This window comes from Ambystoma mexicanum, chromosome 4q (assembly GCF_040938575.1).
Source record: "Ambystoma mexicanum isolate Mex_15411 chromosome 4q, UKY_AmexF1_1, whole genome shotgun sequence".
Classification (NCBI taxonomy): Eukaryota; Metazoa; Chordata; class Amphibia; order Caudata; family Ambystomatidae; genus Ambystoma; species Ambystoma mexicanum.
In genome coordinates, this window is record NC_090928.1 from 910,094,328 (window position 1) to 910,116,349 (window position 22,022).

The following is a 22,022-nucleotide window of genomic DNA, read 5'->3' on the forward strand; positions in this document are numbered from 1 at the left end:
GTGCCCCTTTGCTATCGGACATACAGAGACAGGTTGAACTTTTGTCCGATCTGGCTTTTGATGGTGTATGTGGTTTGGACATGGCCATGGGGGCTGGTGTGTCTGCCCAAAGGCATATGCATCTGAGGGATTGGAAAACTGATGGTTCTCAGAAGGCTGCTGCCCTGAAACTTCCTTTCATTGGGTCCGAACTGTTTGGGGATTCCCTTGAGGATAAGGTGCACAAAGTTTTTAGGGCGGACAAACATGCTGACAAATTGCGATGCAAGCCTCCTTCGGCGGCCAAGAAGTCTTCCTCTAGTACTGGTGCAGTGACCAGCAGTTCTTTCTCTGGCTCCTCATCACATTCTTTTCGTAGAGGAAGGGGTGTTGGGGTCCTCCATGCTCTTCGCGTCCTGGGCCGGTACCTAAGTCCTGACGGTTTGGACATGCCGGTAGGCAGGCAGCTCCGGCATTTTTTCCAGTGTGGGAAAGGTGGTGTTCTGATTCCTGGGTTCGGGACACGGTTCGCAGAGTTTATCAAGTACATTTCCTATTACCTCCTGTCGAGAATTGCATGGTTCTGTCTGTGGTTCCCAGGTCACGGAGCAAGAGGTTGGCCATGGAAACCGCTCTCTGCGAATTGGTGTTGAAGGCGGCCATCATGCCCGTTCCGCTCCCTGTTCAGGTTAAGGGTTTCTACTCACGGGTGTTCCAAGTCCCCAAACCTTCAAGGAAGTATCACCTCATTTTGGACCTCAAAGCCCTGAACTGCTTCATCCGGAAGGAACACTTCTAAATGGAAACTTTACAGAACATTCTTCCAATGTTGTTCAAGGGGATTGGATGGCATCTCGGGATCTCCAGGATGCTTATTACCACGTGGCTCTACGTCCCTGGCACATGAAGTTATTCCACTTTGCGGTGGGATCCCGACATTTTCAGTCCAGAGTGCTCCCCTTCGGGCTGCGATCAGCCCCCAGAGTGTTCACCAAGCTCGTGGCTCCCCTGGTGGCGCATTTACCTCTGCAGGGCATTCAGATTTTTCCCTACCTGGACGATTGGTTGATCAAAGCGTCCTGCCGGCAGACCGTCATGACTCGTCTCTGATTGGTCATTCAGGCATTGCAGGACTGGGGTTTCTTGGTAAACTGGCAGAAGTCTCAGCTGGAGCCTTCTCAGGATCTAGTTTTCATGGGGGCACAGATTTGCACCAGGATGGGGATGGTGTTCCTGTCCCTAGATCGGGTCCGTCGCTTGCTGGCTGTTCTGGGTAGGATTCTCGGGAGGCAGTATGTCTCGGGTCGTCTGTTGCCAAAGTATCTGGACGAGAGCCGTCGATAATCCAATTGGCAAGAGTTGTGTGCCATTCTCCGAGATCGGGTGTACTTCAAGAGGTTGCTGGAAGGCCGGGCGGTTTTGTTCTGGATGGACAATACAACGGCCTTGGTATATGTCAACCACCAAGGGTGTTCCAGCTGCTCCTTGAATGCTCTGGCAGCTCAGATAGGCACCAGGGGGAATCGCATCTGGTGTCCCTGGTGGCCTCACTTGTCAGGGGGTGGACAATGTTCGAGCAGATCTTCTCAGCTGCTGGTTCCCCTCCTCTGCGGAACTGGTCCTGTCGGCCCACGTCTTTGCAGAGATCTGCATCACATGCAAGATCCCTGTTCTAGACCTGTTTGCATCTCTGGCCTCAGCAAAAGTTCCCCTCTTCTGCTCTCGTTTTCAGGGGGATTAAGGGATGGATGCCCTCTCTGTACAGTGGCCTCAGGGTCTACTGTATGCCTTTCCACCTATGCTCCTTCTGCCCGGGGTGGTTCAGTGCATCAGAGTGTCCAGGGTGACTGTGTTGTTGTTAGCTCCGTTCTGGCCCCGCCGGAGTTGGTTCCCCTCTCTGTCAGAGCTTCGGTCCCAGGAACCGTGCTGGTTCCAAAGTGGCTTTGTCTCCTTCAAGGGGATCTGCGGTTGGAAGTCTGCCAGATGCAATGGGCAGTATGGCTATTACATGGTCTAGGCTGATATCTCAGGGGTTCTCAGGTCCCGTAGTAGAGCCCATAATGAATGCTCTTAGACCATCCACTCTGAAGGCGTACGGCAGGCATTGAGGCCATTTCCGGGACTGATGTGGGCAGTCTGGGATCCCTCCCCTGTGTATTGGCCTCCCTGCTCTCCTTCAATTCCTCCAGGAGGGGTTTGACAGGGGCCTGGCAGTTTCCAAGCTTTGCTCTCAGTGGGCCTCCATTAAATTCCTTGTGGGGGACTATAATGGTCACTTGGATGAGGAGGTGTTGGGGAGGTGTTGGTGGGGAAGTTGCTCCAGGGTCTTTCTTCTTCCTGTCCTTGTACTTATAAAGGCCTTCCCCCTTGCGATCCCCCTCTTGTCTTACGGTTCCTTCAAGGGCCTCCCTTTGAGACCATTTCCGAGATTGATATCAAACATCTTACGCTAAAGGCTGCCTTTCTTATTGCCATCACTTCTGCCCGTAGGCTTGGGGAGATTGGGGCTCTGTTATGTCACTGCCCTTTCCGGAGGGTGCTGCCGGACTCGGTGGTGCTTAGGTGTGATCCGAAGTTTCTCCCTAAAGTTGTTTCTCAGTTTCACACCTCTCAGGATTTGTTTCTCCCTACCTTCTTTCAAGATCTGCAAACGCCAGAGGAGGTTGCTTGGCATAACATTGATGTACGGCGGGCTGTGTTGGAGTATTTGGCTAGGACTGCTCCTTTCCGCCAATCTGATAGTCTTCTGATTATTTTTGGCCCGGCTGGTGCTGGGCGTATGGCATCTGTGGTTTCCATTAGCCGGTGGATCTGTGTTGTGGTCTCCATGGCCTATGTGGCTTCTGGCCTGCCTGTGCCTGCGCACGTTCAGGGCAGTCCACCAGAGGTTTGGCGGCTTCATGGGCCGATGCAAGGGGGGTTTATCTGCAGGAGATTTGTAGGGCTGCCACCTGGGCTGATCAAAGCACTTTCAACAAGCACTATAGGTTGAATGTTTCCCACTCGGAGGTGGTTCCTTCGGGGTCGGAGTTTTGTCTGTGGGGATGTGAATTTTGAGTTATTAAAGGTGTGTTTTGCTGCAGTTTTTGGCGTTGTGTCTCATTGGGACCTTTTCGCCGTTGCTGCTTTAGTATACCTCATGAGGTAAGTACTGGGACGAGGAAAAGTGGACGTGGAGGTAATGCTCTGATTACTTACTGGTAATCTTCATAACTAGTAGTCATACTCTTCCTCATCACAGTACTGTAGACCCTCCTTACCCTCCGTGCGGGGAAGGTCCCATGCTACGGGTTGGTAATATGAAACTGAGTGGTGTGGTTATGGGGGAGGAGTTATAGGGATTAAAAGAAATAAAAGAAGGTCCTGTGTCGGAGGCAGGGGCATCATGAGGTAAGTACTGTGACGAGGAAGAGTATGACTAGGAGTAATGAAGACTACTGGTAAGTAATCAGGGCAGTCTTCACTATTCATCCTAGTTGCTTCTTGTGACAGGAGCATCCTGAGAGCTGCACATACATATCCAAATGACCAACTTGGATCTCTCAAGCAAGACACACACCCAGGGTTCCTTAAATCACACCATTCCATGCATCATGTTACCATGACACACACAAGCTCCATACATTCGAGACTCAGTCTCATAATGTGCCTTCAGGCAAACCGTGACCTAATTGATACAACAGGTTGGTGTAGATTGAGTCGACACACGTTCCAGGTGGCTTGTCACTGTTCCTCTTTCTAGAACAGTGGTATTCAAACTTTTTTATGCAGAGCCCACCTTGATTAAAAATGTTGTACCTGAGACCCTCCCACCCCCCTTTTTACGAGAAATATTGCTGCCAGGCCCCCCAGGTGCCATTTCTGCTTATATATTCTATTAAAAGCAGTCACAGTGCCTCTTTTGGGAGAGCCTCGTGCCCCCCCTGGACACCCTCCGGGCCCCACCAGGGGGAAAGCCACCAGCCCCACAGTCTGAACACCACTGCTCTCGAACATGGACCCTGCTTACAACGCATGACTGTGGCTCACAAATGTGTATTTCTTATGAGGGGAATCTTGAGGTTGTCGCCTTAGGTTGATCATGAAAGAAGGAGAATGGGGGAATAGTGACGCCGTGAAAGGAGGGCAACGGCGTCACTATTGAAACCGGACACTGAACAACATTAGGCTGCGTCTCTAAACATTCTGGCACAGCAGCAACATAGGTTGCATTCTTGTGACAAAGGGCATCTGAAGGTTCACAAACTGAATGCACTTTGAAAGGCACAGTAATTAAACATATTTCTGCTCTTACTTTTTTTTCTTTACAGGGAACAGCTGCGATAAGGTCCCCTGACATCCAATTTGCATTTCCATTCCTCAGATAGAGATAGAATATTGACCGGCCCTGCAAGTGCCTGTCTCTGTGAAGTACGGTCCCAGCATACCCGTTTGTGCTGGGAGCCTGTGGTACATTAGTGTGGGGGGTGATTGGAAGAGTGCTGGGCAGCACATCATTTCGCCAGCACCATGAAATGCACAGATCAGGTTTCAGGATAGGAGATCTGTGCAGTTGTCAAACAAGCACAGATAATCAAAGGTGCATCCTTTGCACTATTTTTTAATGTGTTCTTTTTTGTAAGAATTTGGAGCAATGTTACGAGAATGGAAAGAAAACAGGTAGAGCTGGGTGAGATTTACTGAACAGCCTGGTTTACAGGAGCCCATTCATTCATTCATTCATTGGGGTATTGTTTATTTTGTTGTTCATTGGTTACCCATCTGTCGCTTTGTTCAGTCATTCACTGGGTATTTTCTTTATTTCAGCCCTGTGGGCGGCAGGCAAGTCAAGCGAGGAGGCAAGTACTTTAAAGACAAAATAATAATCATATTTATGATAAAACACTGGATCACTGCACTGCCTTTTAATACATGCCTGTGTGCACACATTTAGTTATGACCCACGTGTGTCCTTACGTGCCTGGCTAGCCAATGTCTTCCCAGTTACCACCAAAGCGATGAGTGTTAGCAGTCACAATTTCCATGATAGAAAACATAGGAAGTTGGACCCCATATCTCACACGTGCCAAATAAGGAAAGGAACCCTGGCAGTTTGAGAGCCTTCCTGCGCAATCTTTTTTCGCTTCCAACCCTTATTTGAGCTCCTGCCTCACTGAATCTGCCACCTCTCTGGTATGTTCAGGTGATGTGCCAAACTAAACGTTGCCTGTCCAGTTTACAGAAAACACCGCAGGGAGCCTTTGCTCCCTCCCTGGGAGCCTTCTTTTGTGGTCTTCTGCAGAAGGACTGAGGCAACGTGTGCTCTGAGAGGGCTACAGGCGCCGGATTGTTGCATTTTAGCTGCGTGTGACTGTTCACCGCTACATGTCATTCCGCCATGGCCAGTGCGTGCTAGTAACGAAGGCGTGTGAACGATGAATGCAGTGGGAACCGACAGAGCCGTCTCTTTCGGGTATCATTACTACATTCTTTGGCACCCTAGAAATAGTGCACTTATTTGCAGTATTAGATGGTCACCCTCTATAATTAACTCTCAAAGTTTTTTAAAAAAAATTCCATCCCTTTAAAACACGCCGCCGGAAGTAAAATGTCAATCATACAAGAAATGGCCTGTCCTGTTCACACACAAAAATGCGTGTTCTCTTCGTTGTACAAAAAAAGCAAGTTCCTGGAAAATGTCTTATTTTTACCGCTGTCGGTGTGTGTGTGACGTAATTCAATTCAACTCCCTCAGGAAAAAGACACGTTTGTGTCTATACACAAGACTTTAGTTTAAATGTGGGTAAACGCCACGAAACAGGTTTAAAAGATGGACAGAAAAATATATGTATTTTCTTTGAAAATGTCATAGTCATTTATTAAAAGAATTGTAAATAGTGATGAGAAAGTATTTTCTAAGGGTACATTAGAAACATTTGATCATGCAGTTATATGGCAGGCTATGTGTAGTACACAACGATGTGAGGAACGTGCATTTAAAGGCTCCTGATGAAAGTATTTAAATGGATTAAAAACACATATTTATAACACATGGTGGTTTGGCCATCCAGCAAGTCTGCAGTCAACGTGTTTCAGCGCCTTCCATGCCTATCCGAAGGGGCCTTCAAGAGGAATTGGATATCGGAAGGTGGAGAAGTTACATCTCAAACGCCTACATCCCTCTCCCACCCTGAACCTCGGATGCACCTCTCTGTCTCTATTCATCTTTACTCTAAGAGCTGCAGACCACTGTTGCATATGGCAGATGTCTGGCTACTTATTCCACGTTAACCTTGAAAAGAGCAATGCCACCACTACTCACATAATGCGCTCCAGCACACCACACCCACACACACTTCTGTGCATTCCTTCAATAGATCTTGGGCTCATCCGTTTGGATAAAACACATGGCCAGATGTCACCTCCACACACAATATGGTATCACAGCGGCAGCCAGGGCTGGGCTACTTCAGCCATGCACTTCCTAAAATTCCATGTCTGCCTCTCCCTGTATCTAACTAACACTCCTGCTTTCAGAGCCACAAGCAAAGGGGCCGCCACATTGGCAGAGGTGCACTATACAAGACCACTTCACATTACATTACATTTGTACATCTGATCAGTATCCTGGTTGGGACTCTGATAATACCCGTGGATGTTCTAATATCATAGCTTATTACTAGTAAGTGAATGAAAGGAAGTATCAATATGTTGATGAAAACGTAGTTGATGGTGCCACCTTATATCATGACAAATTGTATTTCTCTCTGTTTTATCCCAAGTAGCTGGAAACCCGCACATTAAAGTGCTTCCCCTTCAGTCAGGGAGATACACTGAACCCAGTATTGCATCACTTTCTAGTATGTGGTGATTGGTTTTCATCTTTCAAAGATATGAGAATCAGGGGGAATGACTAGGATTTCACCTCACTTTTAGTTTGGGATATTAGGTGTCACTGCGCCACCTAGTAGCCTTAAACTATTACAACAGAGTACAGATAAGGAGAAATAGCATATGAGGAGAAAAACACAACCTGAAGGTGTTGTATGCCCAACCTAGACTGCACATGGACATGCTAACGCCTATGGCCATCCCCACACTGTCTCTGTGATAACCTGGGTATCGCCGGTCAGGCCCTGGTGTGGCTGACTTCGTTCATCTCCAATCAACCCTCTCAGGTCCAACTTGGGTCTTTCCTCTCCTCTATCTCTATCTCTACATGTGGTGTCCCCCAGGGGTCTAACCTCTCTCTGTGGCTGTTCAACCAATACCTGACACTTCTTGCCCACCGCATTGCTTGCCGCTATCTTCCCCAACTTTCAGTGCCATGTGGATGACACTCAGCTCATTTTCAGGCTACCTTCGGCAACCTCTTCTCCATCTCTCATCTCTGACTGTCTCTCTGCTATCCAGGAGTGGTGTGCTGCCAATGTTCTCTGCCTTAATGCCAGTAAGACTTAGATTCTACTCATCGGCACACCCGCTCCATCCTTTCTGTTGGCCCTTCTCCTGCAAGGCTAAAAACCTCGGGATCATCTTCGACTCCACACTCTCCTTCTCTCCTCACATTTCTGACATCTCGAAGATGTCACACTACCAGATGCACCTCCTCAGAGGTATTCTTACTTTTCTCTCTTTCCCCCAGAAGCTCACTGTCTCTAGAGTTCTGGTTCTTTCTAGGCTGGACTATTGCAACAGCCTCTTTCTAAATCTGCCTGCTTCCACTCTCCGCCCTCTGCAACTCATCCAGAACGGGACTGCGAGACTTGCTCTTGGCCTCAAGCCCAGGGATCGTATCTCTCCAGGACTGAAATCTCTGCACTGGCTCCCAGTGGCTGGGAGGATTAACTTCAAAACCCTCTGCATTGTCCATAAGGCCTTCTGGGGCCTCGGGCCTCAATGCCTTCAACTCTCTCTTCCTAAATATCTTCGTTCTCAAGCTCTTTGCTCATCCACCTCCAACTCCCTCAGAGTCAGGTGCTTCTCCAAGCAACAAATTGGTGGTTGATCTCTTTCCTTGGCTGGGGCCTCCCTCTGGAACAGCCTCCCTGAAACCTGAGGAAAACCATCTGCGGTTCCAGAAGCACCTCCAAACCTTCATCTTCGCTTCTGCTTTCTCTCCTCCTCTCCCCTGCTGAATTCCTGTCTGAAACTGTACTGGTTACCTGGCCACCCTCTGATCTTGGGCCAAGGTCCCCTGCCCCGCCAGTTACACACCTGCACTGCCTCCCTGGCAACCCCTGCACTTGGGGACTGTTTTCTGTATCCCTTCAGTCCCCCACCAGCACTTAACACCTGATGTCTGCACTTACCCTAGCACTTGCCACCAGCTGGCCTCTACTTCTCTTATCGTTTTATTATTCTATTACCCCATGTACTACACTGTCCCCTTCCCCACTCCCACCATGCACTTTTCCCCTTTCCCCTACACTTGCACGATCTGAATGACACTCGGCCTAGTAGGATTGCTGTCTCTGTCTTCCCTCTGTTCCCCCTCCCTTGTCGCGTTGCGCCTTGAAACCCTTGTGTATAGGCGAATTATAAATGTCATATCATATCATATGACACAGTTCCTGCCTGCCCAAAACACCTCCTTATGGGAACTTTTTGAGCTCGCTTTAATCAATCCTTACCATCAAAATTTTCACTCAAAGTTTCTGCCAGTGTTTTTTCAAAACAGTCGTCTGAGTGTTAATTTCTTAATTGGAGATGTAAACCTGCGACTTATGTAATAACCAGGCCTGTCTTCAGCCACTCGATTTATAAGGATGATGTGTGTCCTTCACTGAAGTCCTGTTAAAAACAAGCACTGGCAAAGCCAACAGTTTTGGCTTATGTATAAGTATTAGGCTTTTGCCAACAGCTATTTGAAGTCAAGGTACTCACACCATGTTGCACCTACTGCCATCAATGGCTAGTTAATACACTACAGCAGTGCCTCAGCAGTGACTGCCGTGCACCTTTCTAATGCCTACACAAAAGCCCAAACTGTTGGCATTGCCAATGCATGTTTGTAGTGCCAGGCACTGGCTCAGTTCTGTGCATGACTACAGAGTAGAAGACTTTGTCCTTTTGTGAGAGACCGGGGCAAAGCAGGAATGGAGCAGAGTCCAGGAATTGCTGTATGACTTTGGGCTTGGATTTCCCTATGGATATTTTCACCTTCATTCATCTGTCTGTGCAGAGCTGAGGTGGAACGCTCGTGGGAACGCCCTGTTTCTTTATACCCTAGGGATGAATGTCACATCTGTGATGGATTACTTGAGAACTTGTGTTGGATTACTTTGTTTTGGAGCTCCTTGCTGGTAGAATGATCCATTGCAACTCAGGTGATCTCACACTGGAGGCAGTCCCTTGAGCAAGCGCATCTCTCTGCACTCTCTAGTAGCAATGTGGCATGTAGTGCATTAACAAATGTAAATAATAAAAAAGAAGTTCATCACACAAGTTTAGGTTCATATTCCCAGATTGTATACCACAGAAACCTTATATGGCTAGCTACAGAAAAAGGGAGCACAGGAACATGTTCACGTGATTTGCTATATTACTTTATCAATGACCACAGTCCCCCATGGCCACTTACAGCCACTATACACCCATTCTCAACCTCATGTGCCTGTCCAGGTGCTTTCATCATATTCTTTGTAATACCTCATATTATGCGTGACACCCTAATATGTCCTGTTACAGCCCTTAATGTACAGGTACAGTTTCACTTGCTTTGGTAGAGCCAAGATAATCCACGTGCATTCCCAAATGCCTTAGCCGATGCAATCAAATACCAGATGAAGCCTACTATAAACACAGGTACATTTATTGTATATTCGAGTAAAACAGCCTTCGACTATGTACACTGTACATGTACCCCCAATATGTTTCTTTTGAATCCACTAGGTGGCCACAACCTTTGTCCTTGGCCACTCTACAAGTCTTTCAGGCCCACTAGTTAGGGTCTTCAGCCCTGGCTAGTGAGCACAGACTTTGGCTGTGCCCACTGTATCTTTTAAAACGCTACCTTTCTTTCCTGCTCACTAGCTACAGCCTCTGCTCATGACCATTGGACTGTCCTTCGACCGTGGCCTTAGACAGAGCAATTATTGTTATCTTTACATGTTGCCTCAATAACCTTCTTCCAGTCTCACTAGCCATGGCCTTTGGCCATGGTCAGTGCATACGCCCTTCAGCTATGGTCACTCTACATATTGCTCCAATAGGTTTCCTAAACAGGCCCATTAGCCATGTCCTTTGGTCATGGCCACTGGCTCTGCCTGTCGGCTGTTGCCACACCACTAGGTTTCTTTTGGTCACAGGTTTTGTTGGGGCCCAGCCACGGAATTTTGCAGAATCCACTTTCCATATTGCACCATTTGGTTCCTTAAAGTAACCCAGTAGCAATAGTCATCGGCCAAACACATTAACCGCCACCTCACTGTAGCTGTAACTTTACACTTTCTTTTATTAATCCCATCTTTTTAACTCTAAAAAATTACTTTTCCCCATAACTGCAGTTAGAATAACCCCAATGATGGTAACATACGTTAAATAACCATGGTTATCTGTAAAATAACCCTGGTTGTTCATGTGATGCACTTTCATTCCCGATCCTGTTTTCCACTATAAACTCGGTTATGCAAAAAGAACCCGGTTGAAAAGAAAGAAAACGGTTGAGCTCTGAACTTGGGGCCTAGCCCGCCCCCACAACCTCTCAATTTCACATGGTGTTCTCTTTACCCCCCCCCTCCTCTAGCCTGATTCCATTTCATCCTTTTTTGTCCTCCAAATGGCCTTTTTTCCACTTGTTTTTCATTTTTAGCTAACCCTGGTCATTTTGGACATAACCCAGTTCATCTGGCGCATTTAACAAAAGAAATGGTGGCTTTGTCATTTCTGAAAAAGCCTCATTCCGCATCAAATATTTTAACAACCACTGGATGGAATACCACAGGCCCCTCACAGAAATCGAGTCAATGTTTTGTGCCTGTTTCATACCTCGTCCAATTCAGTCCAGCAGTTTTTGCTCTGCACTGTGCCAGAAATTTGACTTTTTCCCTATGGGGAAATTAATGGTAGTAGGCCGAAATGTGGGGAAATGATGCAGAGTAGATCAAAAACAAAATTTGTTTTGCTTTCTTATTAACTTTTTAATTTTTTAACAAATCTTTCCCAACATGTTCAGTCTGGTTGGGGGAGGGGGCATTGGGGAACATGACAAATCTTTTGTTTGCAAAATATTAGCCTAATTCGTCATGGAACTTGATACTCAACATAACTATATCACTGCACTATAATACATTACAGGGCCTGCAGTAGCAGTCCTGTAGTTACAGTTAAGTTGCTCAATTCATAGAAAGAACACTTTTTGGGTGGCTTATAACTTTGCCCCCCCCCCGGACAAAGCCTCACAAAACCTTGCAAACAAAGTATATGGCCCCCTGGAATGATTTTATGAAGTTTGATGTAGTTTCAAGGGGGGGCAAAGGTATAAGGAGGGGTCCCAAAATATGTGGAAATCCTCATAGATGCAATGGAGAAAAAGGTTTTGCTCACGCCTACAGTCCAAACCTCGGGATGGATTTGCACCAAATCTGCACCAGAAGCAGTGGCTTGGTCCTGAAAGCATGCTTTTCAAAATATCCATCGAGTAGTTTTTAAGAAAATGGCCAAAAAGTTGGCAAACAGAATAGTGATATTGGAATCCGGTCTGTGGACTCACTTCCCCATTCAGTCCCCGGATACCCACGTGGACCAATCATGATGTTGAAAAGCATGAGGTGTGTCATATTTTTCAGAGCGGTCGTCTTGTTGGATCTGTGGACAACTACTGGTGTCCGTGGGTAGCGCAGTGGGGAAAAAGTCTGGAAAACACATTTGGGGTTATCTGGTGGTCGAAAGAGGGGCTGGAGGTGGTGGAGGTGTTAGAAAGATGATATCAAGCTGATTTTCTACGTGAAAAAAGTGAGTTTGGGTGACGCCCTGTCCGCGGACATCATGCTGGTCCGCGGACAGCACATAGAACGAACAATTTGGGAAACACATATGGGGTTATTTAAAGGCTGAAAGAGGGCGTGTGCAGGTGCTGCTGAGTCTGTGGTCCGCTAACATTATATGGATGGCGGGGGGGTCTGGGTGAGTTTTGTTATTTGAAGGTGTATTGTATGTACTTATATGCTTGAAATATATTGTGTTGGTTGTAGCTAGTGACCAGATTCTTGGGGCATGGCATAGGCCATGACCCCAAAAAGCTGGCCACTGGCAACACATTGTATAGTAATATGTGTATAGTAATTATAGGTAATGCAAGGGGAGTATAGAGTATTTGTAATATGGTGGAATAATATAATTAAAGTGTATGTAGTATTTATGATTGTACTACAATTGAGGATAGTGCACCGTGGTGCTTGTCCACCTTTGATACAGTGAACCATATTAATAGGTTACATGATATCTCTATCATCATGGACTGAGCACTGGACTGGCTGACTGTGTACTTGGAGAGTGCCCCAGGATTTTATCATATGATTGTAGCAATTACATATATAATTCCTTCCTCTGGCTCACCTGATGTGTTTCTTCTTTACTCATTTCCAGTGTTATGTTAATGACACACAGATTTCCTTAAACTTTCCTGAACTAATTTGTTCTCTTTATTTTTTATCCCTGATTGTCTGACCACCATTGAGGCATTGTAAAAGGCTAACAATCTCTGTCTCAATAGTGTATATGGTATTTATGATTGCAGTACAATTGAGGGTAGTGCTCCTTGATGTCTCGTCCACCTTTCACACAGTGAAGCATTGTATCCTTATTAAACGATTACATGAAACCTTTAGCATGATGTCCTGGGTGCTGAAGTGGATCATCTGTTTTCCTCACTGACCGCACTTCCCAGCTGCAACTGAGCTGTTTGTACTCCACCACCCCACTGTGTAACTGCCGAGTACCTCAGGGTTCATAACCTATCGTTGTGGCAATTAAATATCTTTTTCCTCCCTCTGGCTGACCTGATGTCTTTCCTCTTTTCTCATTTCCAGTGTTATGTTAATGACACACAGCTTTCCTTAAACTTCCTTGAACTAATTTGTACTCCTCATTTTTAATCCCTCATTGTCTGACCGCCATTGAGGCATTGTGTGGCTAACAATGTCTGTCTCAATAGCGTATATGGTATTGATGATTGTAGTACAATTGAGGATAGTGCGCTTTGCAGTCTCATCCCCTTTTCACATGGTGAACCATTGTATTCTTATGAAATGGTTACATGATACCTTCAGCATCAGGGACCGGGCACTGCTCTGGCTCATCTGTTTTCCTCACTAATGGCTTTTCCCAGCTGCAACCGGGCTGTTTGTACTCCACCACCTCACTGTGTACCTGCAGAGTACCTCAGGGTTTTATCCTATCTTTGTGGCAATTACATATCTATTTCCTCTCATTGGCTCTTCTGATATCTTTCTTCTTTTCTCATTTCCAGTGTTATGTTAATGACATACAGCATTCCTTAAACTTCCTTCAACTAATTTGTTATCCTCGTTTTATTATCATTGATTGTCTGACCGCCTTTAAGGCATTGTGTGGACTAACAATATCTGTCTCAATGACAGTAAGACAGAGATATTTCTTATTATGACACCAGTACCCTGTTTTTCTCCTACCTTGTGGCTGCAGTCTTTGGGCTGTCTACTTTTACCGTTCTGTGAGGCCAATAACCTTGGGGCTATCTTTACATCTTTTATCTCTTTTACTTCTTGCATTTTGGAGCTTGTAATGAAAGCCCATGGTTTGAGCTGCACCTCCTTACAGGCATCTTACCTTCCACCAGAACCTCAACATCTGTAGAGCCCTGGCACTGCATAGACTGGATTACTGCAAAAGACTCTTCCTTAGCCTCCCAATTTTGTGTCTATACCCCCTTTGGCTAATTTTGAATAAGCCTTCAAGACTTATCCTTGGCCTGAAGCCCTGGGATGGTATCCCTGCAGCCCGAACATGTGTACATTTGATCCTGCTGATTGCAAGCACTATAATGTTCAACTTTTCCCCCCTGAATACTGCACTGCTACAGCGCTCTCCGGCTCTATCGCCAATACCATGCTCGTGAAATGCTTTTTGAAACAGAGAGCGGGAGGCATGTCTCTGTCTTTGGCCGTTGCCTCTCGTTGGAATAGCCTTCATGCTCCTTTTGTACTTGAAATGGACTTCATTGAGTTCCAAAAACGTTTCCAAAATGTACTGTGTTCCTGTTTTACTTAATCCCTTCCTTGCTAACTCATACCACTGACACACCCTTGGGACTCCTTTGCCCCAGCAGGTAGTTTGTGTCCTCCCAATTTGGAATGTCTTGGTACTTTCCGTCTGGGCTTCTATGAGCACTTGGTAATCCCATCTCCTCTTTCCATTCATGCACTTCTTTGATTGCACAATGTATATGTGCATTTATAGCAGCAGTGTTTATCATTTTCTTGGATAAGCAAGATAAATGCATATGGAAAAGATTTGTACAACATTTTCAAGTGGCAGTTTGTGTGTGGAAGTTTAATATGCTGATAAGTTTATCTATAGAGTTTTTTTGTGCTAACTGATTGATATATGTGTGACTGTTTCAAAGCAGGCAATGAGGGAGTGGTGCAAACTTAACAGTAAAAATGGGGACTGTCTTGTGCCATGGTGTGCATGTGCAATCATGTTTTTCTAATAAAGGATGGCTTAGAGAGGGGACTGCAGAGACCACGGATAGTCACAAAGAGCAAAGGATTATGGTCCTTATTGTATGCTAGATAAAAGTATTTGGGACAGAAAATTGTTTCTGCATTTTCTTCTTTTTCTCTAGTGTACTATTGTCCATTATTTACATTAGCAGAGTGAAAACTATAAAAGTAGATGGAGTCTATAAGCTTATATTTTTTTACTTCTATTTTCTTAACTGTGAAAAGTGGTTCCCAAAGGAACCTTTTTTGGTGTTTGTTTTGTTTTGCATTGAGAGGCCGGGAAGTAAAGTGGGGACGGAAGTAAGGGAAGGGACAGCTATGGAGGGGTAGGTGAACAGGGGAAGATGCTGGACATGCATTAAATCTAAGATAGGGGGCAGTGTTTCTCATGCTCCTTGATTGCAGCCCCAAAAGCACTTTAAAACTGCTCACCCTGCAGCATGGTTTGTTGCAGTATATACAGAGTACAGTTGCCTTTAAAAAATATGGATCAACAGCCTCTTTCATAGCTTGCAAGGTAGCTATTGGGATCTTCTGCCTCACAGCAGCAGCCTGTGTGGTGGCAGTAATAGGTGAGGAAGATGAGGTACAGGAAGACTGCCTACTACTTCCTGAGAAAGGAACAGTTTTTCTGATAGCATTGCAGTGGTTGGATTTGGGGTGACGGTGCATGGAGGTTGTACTGTAGGAGTACTGCTCAGGTTGTCCATGACTGAGTACACTCATTGCATTTTACCTTGGTAACTTTGGCCTTTGGTGGTAAAGAACTGCCACACCCATTATTCTCTCTGGGTGCTATAGGTAGGCATTTCCTCTTCCTCATCTTCCTGGTACTCTTGATTGTTTTCTGAATTATTGCACTTCTTCTGTTGTCTAGGCACTCCAGCTGGTGGTAGTGGTGGTGGTGCTGGCTCATGGGGAGGAGGAATGGCAAGCACTGATGCCATTTTCGAAGATTAATAGCAGTTCTGCTAATTCAGTGAAAAAACATTATTAACGGGACGTTATGGTTACAAATAAAACCGAAAACCCCCATAAATTCACCATATATGGTAAGCTAAGCAACCATAACTTGCACCACCACCATGCACTGCTAACACTAACACCCAGGAAATCAAAGATGACATTGCATGTTAGTATTTTGAAATATACAGTGGACCTGGCCAAAAGATGTACTAACTGCTCATGGCCAAAGGCCATGGCTAGTGGCCCATTTATATATTAGAATATATAGTGGGCACAGCCAAAGATTGTGACCACTGTCCAGTATTGTGCTAAAGCCCATGGCTAGTGGCTGATTAGTGTATATAATATACAGTGTTTCAAAAAAGGTAGCAGGCGCTCCTCTCCAGAAGGAACATTGCATGATCCGTTCTGATATGAGAGTTTGCAGCACACAGTTTCTGCTCACTGTACCTTTCACAGATGAGAAATATCCATTTGCATATCAGTCTTTTGTTACGCCCACATGGGCAGTCCAGCACCGAAATGCTATGGCAATTCCTCTCTGAACAAGAGTACCAACAGCAACCCCATAAACGTGTTTCAGCCTTGTTGGGCCTCATCAGTGAGGTGAAGCTGTGCCTCTCTGAGCATATTGAGCATGGAGTCCACGTCTGGTTGCCCCCCGGTAACACTGGGTGACATACCCAAGTTCCTTACAAATATTTCAAAAAAGGTAGCAGGCGCTCCTCCCCAGAAAGAACATGGCATGATAAGCTGTTATGAGATGAGAGTTTGCAGCACACACTTTTTGCTCACTGTACCTTTCACAGATGGGAAATATCCATTTGAAAGGGACAGTGAGCTAACCAGGGGTTATTCACCAAAGAACAGGTCATTGGGCTGTGTTTGTGCTGGTAGAGAGATTCCCAGACCCCCTTTGTTTTGCATAAATTAACTTTGGGTCTCACCAGGGCGATCCAGACGTGGACCTCTTGCTCACTGTTCTTAGAGAGGCACAGCTTCACCTCACTGATGATGCCGAACAAGGCTGAAATTCGTGTCTGGGGTTGCTGTTGGTACTCTTGTTCAGAGGAGAATTGCCTAGCATTTCGGTGCTGGACTGCCACTGGGCAGGACAAAGACTGATATTCGGGGACATTTTTTTCTCTGTGAAAGGGACAGTGAGCTAAAGATTTGGTAGAGTTTCTCCAAGGGGTTATTCACCCAAGAACAAATCATTGGGCTGTGTTTGTGCTGGTAGACAGATTCCCAGACCCCCCTTTGTTTTGCATATAGTATGCAGTGGACAAAGCTGAAAGCTATGGCCACTGTTGAAGGCCAAAGTCTATGGTTGTTGGTTTTTAATATATGCAGTGCACATGGGTGAAGACTGTGGCCAGTGCCCATGACTGAATGGCATGATTAGTACCCATTAGAAGTCCATCCTTATTGCTGGTTACTGTTGTATTGTAATTAGTGATGTCATCATTGTGGTCATAGGCTGGACAATAGGGGGCGCAAAGTCAAGTTGGCTTTAGCTGAATTTCGGGGTTTTGTTGCATTAAGTTCTCACCTTAACATCCTTGCAACTAAAGTTTTTTCCTTGAATTTGAAAGGTTTTGTTATTCCATATATTTTTGCCGCACATATATTCCATATATTTTTGGTGTGCTTAGAAAACTCTGGGTATTAAGCGCGCTATAAATATCCTATCATATCACATCATATCATATCACATGGCCTATGGCCATGGCCTATGCCCATGCCCACTGTATGTTTTAGAACACTACCAGACCACTAGCCATGGCCTTCAGCCATTGCCAGTGGGAAGACCCTTCAGCCGTAAACACTGTCCATTTAAAAACACTACCAGACCACTAACCATGTCATTTGGCCATGACCAGTAGGCATGGGATTTGGACGTGCCAACTGTCCATTTTAGAACACTACCAGACCACTAGCCATGGTCTTTGGCCATGGCAGTTGGGCACGTCGACTCTACATTTTAGAACAATTGCAACCCATCACTCAAAGACGTTCATCAAACCCAAATTGATTTTGTCAATAACAGTGGTATTGTTATGTTTAAAAGATTTCAGGCTTTGAGAGCTCACAATGTTTTTAGTCAATGTGCAATGATATTACATTATTTGCAGAGGATTGGTTAAGCAGCCTGCTACAAGCCCCTTGTTTTATGGCTGGTCTCTTGGTGACTGTTGTGTTACATCGTATGACCCCAACTAACCACATTTAAGCAGCAAGCAAAAGGGACAAAAATGACCAGTTACAAGAATAACATGTGCCAAGGTACTTTTGCCCCCACAGAGAAAATCAAAAGCTGGCACCCATGAATATACACACAGTAAGCCAATGTATATTTTTAAGTGAAATATAAAAATGCAAATGTAGTTCAATTGACCATCTCCTTAGAAGAAAGTGTGCAAGACAAAATATCATTGGACTTTTAAAAAAAATAATAAACACCGGAAAAATAACATGAGAGAGGAAATGTTACAATAAAAATGCTGGCGACGTATAAAAAAGTTGCTCACCTTTTAAACCCAGCAATCGGTCGTGAAATATTCCCTGGAAAACAAAATCCCAATACAAAACAAGTGCTTGTGTTCTTGTGGGTAAGCATCTGCACTGGGAACATGACACTCTGAGTAAAATCCTGGTAGCCAGATACTTGAGCAAGCTTACCAACCTCAAAAAACCCAATGGGTTGTGTCCACCCTCTGAAAAAAGTTCCACTGTCCACTCACTTGTGCCCTTTAATTGTGCCCTGAAAAGCAGTCCCAATCAAGTGAAAATAACTGCACCAGTGTCCAGGATTGCCATCTCTCTTGACACATCATGGGCAAATACTCATGACTTACTTGCCCTCTCATAATTTCTCCTCACCCCAATGTCTGACTTTAAACAATACTCTGCTTTGTAAAGCTAACTTGTAAAGTACATATACCATAGTGTCACTCGAATGTATAAATCCTTATAGAACTGTTAGGCAAAAAGTGTCCAATTGTGGCATTATTCCCCCCATCCTGACTGTGTCTTGTAAGTTGCGGCTAATTTATTAGGCAACATGGCCTGAGGGGGCTGGCCCCTTCCTCACTTTGAAGCAAAGCAGGGTTGGTCCCAGTTACTGCATGGATCAGAGACCTGGAACTGCACATGCGCTCTTTAGTCCTTTTTAGCCACGGATATCGTGAAAATTGCTGAATATCAGCAAAAATGGGCAGAATAAAAAATGCTCTCCCCAGGCCCTCAACAAATTCCCCACTCAACTGTGCCAGCTCCCTGCACTCCCCAGATGGCCTCCTCACCTCCCCTGCCCTCTCCCTTTCCCCCCACAACACACGCTGTTTCTGTGATGCAGTTTGCTTTGAGATGTCGGCTATTCGAGGCTACAGAAAGCTTTGTGTTGCAAACTCAGTCCTTCACCCCCTCCAACTCCCATATTTCACGTGGTGCCCTCTACCCCCCGAACTCAAGCCTGATGGCATTTGCATCTTTTTTGACCGGCTATATCCGCAGCTATCTCTCACATTGAGAGAAAAACAAGATTGCGGTTGTTTCATTTCTAAAAATCCTTGGTGTTGGTAATTTACCTAAGATATAGCTATCTATTTTGAGAAGGGGCGTCCCTTCTCTGTCAAATATTATTAAAATGACTGGACGAAATAACCCCAAACCATACGTGGATCGTGAGTCAACACTTCGTGACCAAGTGGTTGTGGACCTGGTTGAAATCCGCCCAGAGGTTTGGGCTGTGTGAACCGGCAAAAATTAACCTTCTTTGTCTATGGGAAAATGAATGGCAAGTAGCCCGCAACTTTGGGAAAACATCTTTTTAATTACACATTTAAATTTACAATTCTCCTTACCGTAGCACAAGAAGACATTCTTTTCTACATGACATGTTTTATTAAAAACAATCATATATACAAGAAATTACATGCATTGTGATAGTATAGAATCTCAGAATTCCAAGTTTGAACAATATACAAAGTAACCTATACAACCAAATTACATTAATAGACACATATTAAGATTAGAAAGTAAATATTTAATTATGGTCATTTCACTTGCATTACTAATATTTTTTGTCATTTCTTTTGAAAATAAATGATGAATTTGTATTCCAATATATCAGATTACCTTTCATAGTACATGTCTGTATGTACATTGTACTGTGTAAGCATGACATTTGTACATATATGTTATGTTCAAAAACAGAGTTGTCATATTTCAAAATTGTATTAATCAAACCAGTGACGATAGTGATGTCATGGATGATGTAACTTAGTGATGTCATCAGTGATGCCATCCATGATGTCATAAATGTAGGCAGATGCTGCACAACAGGGGGCGCATAGTTGAGGTGGACTTGCTCGAAATGCGAGTGCTGAATTTTTGTTGCATTAAATCTGATAATGTTAACATTATCTTAACCAAGGTTTTTATCACAGAATTTCAAAGGTTTTGTTGCTATGTATTTTTCACTTTAAATCTGATCACCTCAACTCTCTCCTAACTAAAGTCTTTTTTACTGAATTTCAACGGTTTTGTTATACTATAGTTTCTTCGGGCCCACTAGCCATGGCCTTCGGTCGTGGCCAGTGTACATGTTGCACCAATAGGTTTCTTTGGGGCCCACTAGCCATTGCCTTCAGCCATGGCGATTGTCCACTTCCTTCAGCTGCTTCCACAGTGCCCACTTGCCATGCCTTTTGGGCACAGAGATCCATTAACACCTGCCTAGGAGATGTGATAACTCTCCTCACAGTAACTCAACAAGTACCCCTTCCACTTTCCATGGTACCTCCACTATTCGCAAATGCTTTCTTCCTCCCTGGCCCTTTTCTGGTCATTACCCCCTATCACTGTTTGGTTCTTGTGATGCATTTTCACGCTCCAAGGTGGACTTGATTGAAATGTGAGTGCTGAATTTCAGGTGGTTTTGTTGCATTAAATTTGATCACCTTAACTCTCTCTTAGCACATTTTATTTTCACTGAATTTCAAGGGTTTTTCTGTACCTTAGTTTCCACAGGGCCCACTAGCCATGGCCTTCGGTCGTGTCTACTGCACATGTTTTACCAATAGTTTTCTTTTGGGCCCACTAGCCATGGCATTCAACATGCTGCATAGTTTCTTGGGATCTCACTAGCTATGGCCATCAGCTGTGCCACCTGTACGTGTTAGAACAATATCTTTCTTTTGGGCACAGTAGCCATGTCCACTGGCCATGCCAAACCATTAATTTTTATCAAGCACCCATTACCCTCTGCCCAGTAGATGTAGGCACTGAATATATTAAACCTTTTTTCGTACTCCTTATTCTCTCAATAATTTCACAGTAATCATTTCTAATAACAGAAATTCCTGCGGTAGAGTGACGGTTCGACAAATCCTGCGATACCAGGAAAAAAAGTTCAGAATTAAAAAGTCTTCCACGTCCTCACATGCACTCAACATGTATCCCCCTTCTTTTTTCCAGATACCCTCAAGCCACTCAATTGCTTTGTCCCTCCCTATCTCTCTCCTATTACCTGCAATCACTCAACGATTCGTGTCACGCACCTTTGTATCTCAGTGCATCTTGCAGAGTTGCAGGGGTAATCTCGTGAGAATCCTGCAGTCTTTCCTGATTAACCAAATATGTTATACCTGTAACTGGCTCATTCCCACTCCCGACCTCTAGTCTGGTATGATTGCTATTGCCATCTAAGCGCTGTCGTTCAAAACAGTCAGTGTTCCCCTCGGAGTGACTACATAAACAGAAGAGTTTATAGTCTCGTTCTGATGTCGAGAAAATTATTAGACTCTGTTACGTTGTGGGGGAGTTCATTCCAGAGTTTGGTCCAAATCTGCCCAGCGAGTTCCGCACCACGTCTGTTCAAAAACTGCTCTTGTTCTCTATGGGAAAATGAATGGGAGTAGGTTAAAACTGATGTTTAATGTTTTCTTAATACCTTTTTAATTTTTTGACTAATTGTTCCCAAAATGTCCAGTTTGGGGGGCCGTTGACAAACCTTTGGTTTAAAACATTTCATCCAAATCCATTCAGCATGTCAAAAGTTATTAGCGTCTCTCGGCCTCTTTGCTACAAAGCACCAAGACCCATATAAATGTTTTAAGGCACAGGAGGCATCCTGTTCTCTGTCTAATATTTGAAAAACTACTGGATAGATTTACCAGAAACAAGTTAAGGAAATTAAGTCAACGCTTTGTGCCCAAATTGTTTCTTATTTGGTTCACATCTGCTAAGTGGTTTTCAGGCCACGGCTGTCCAAAACTGAAGTTTTTCTCTATGGGAAAATGAAAAAAATTGTTTGGATGTTTTCTTAATAACTTTTTCATTTTCTAACACGTTGTTACCAAAATGCACAGTTCAGTGACGCCCTTGGCA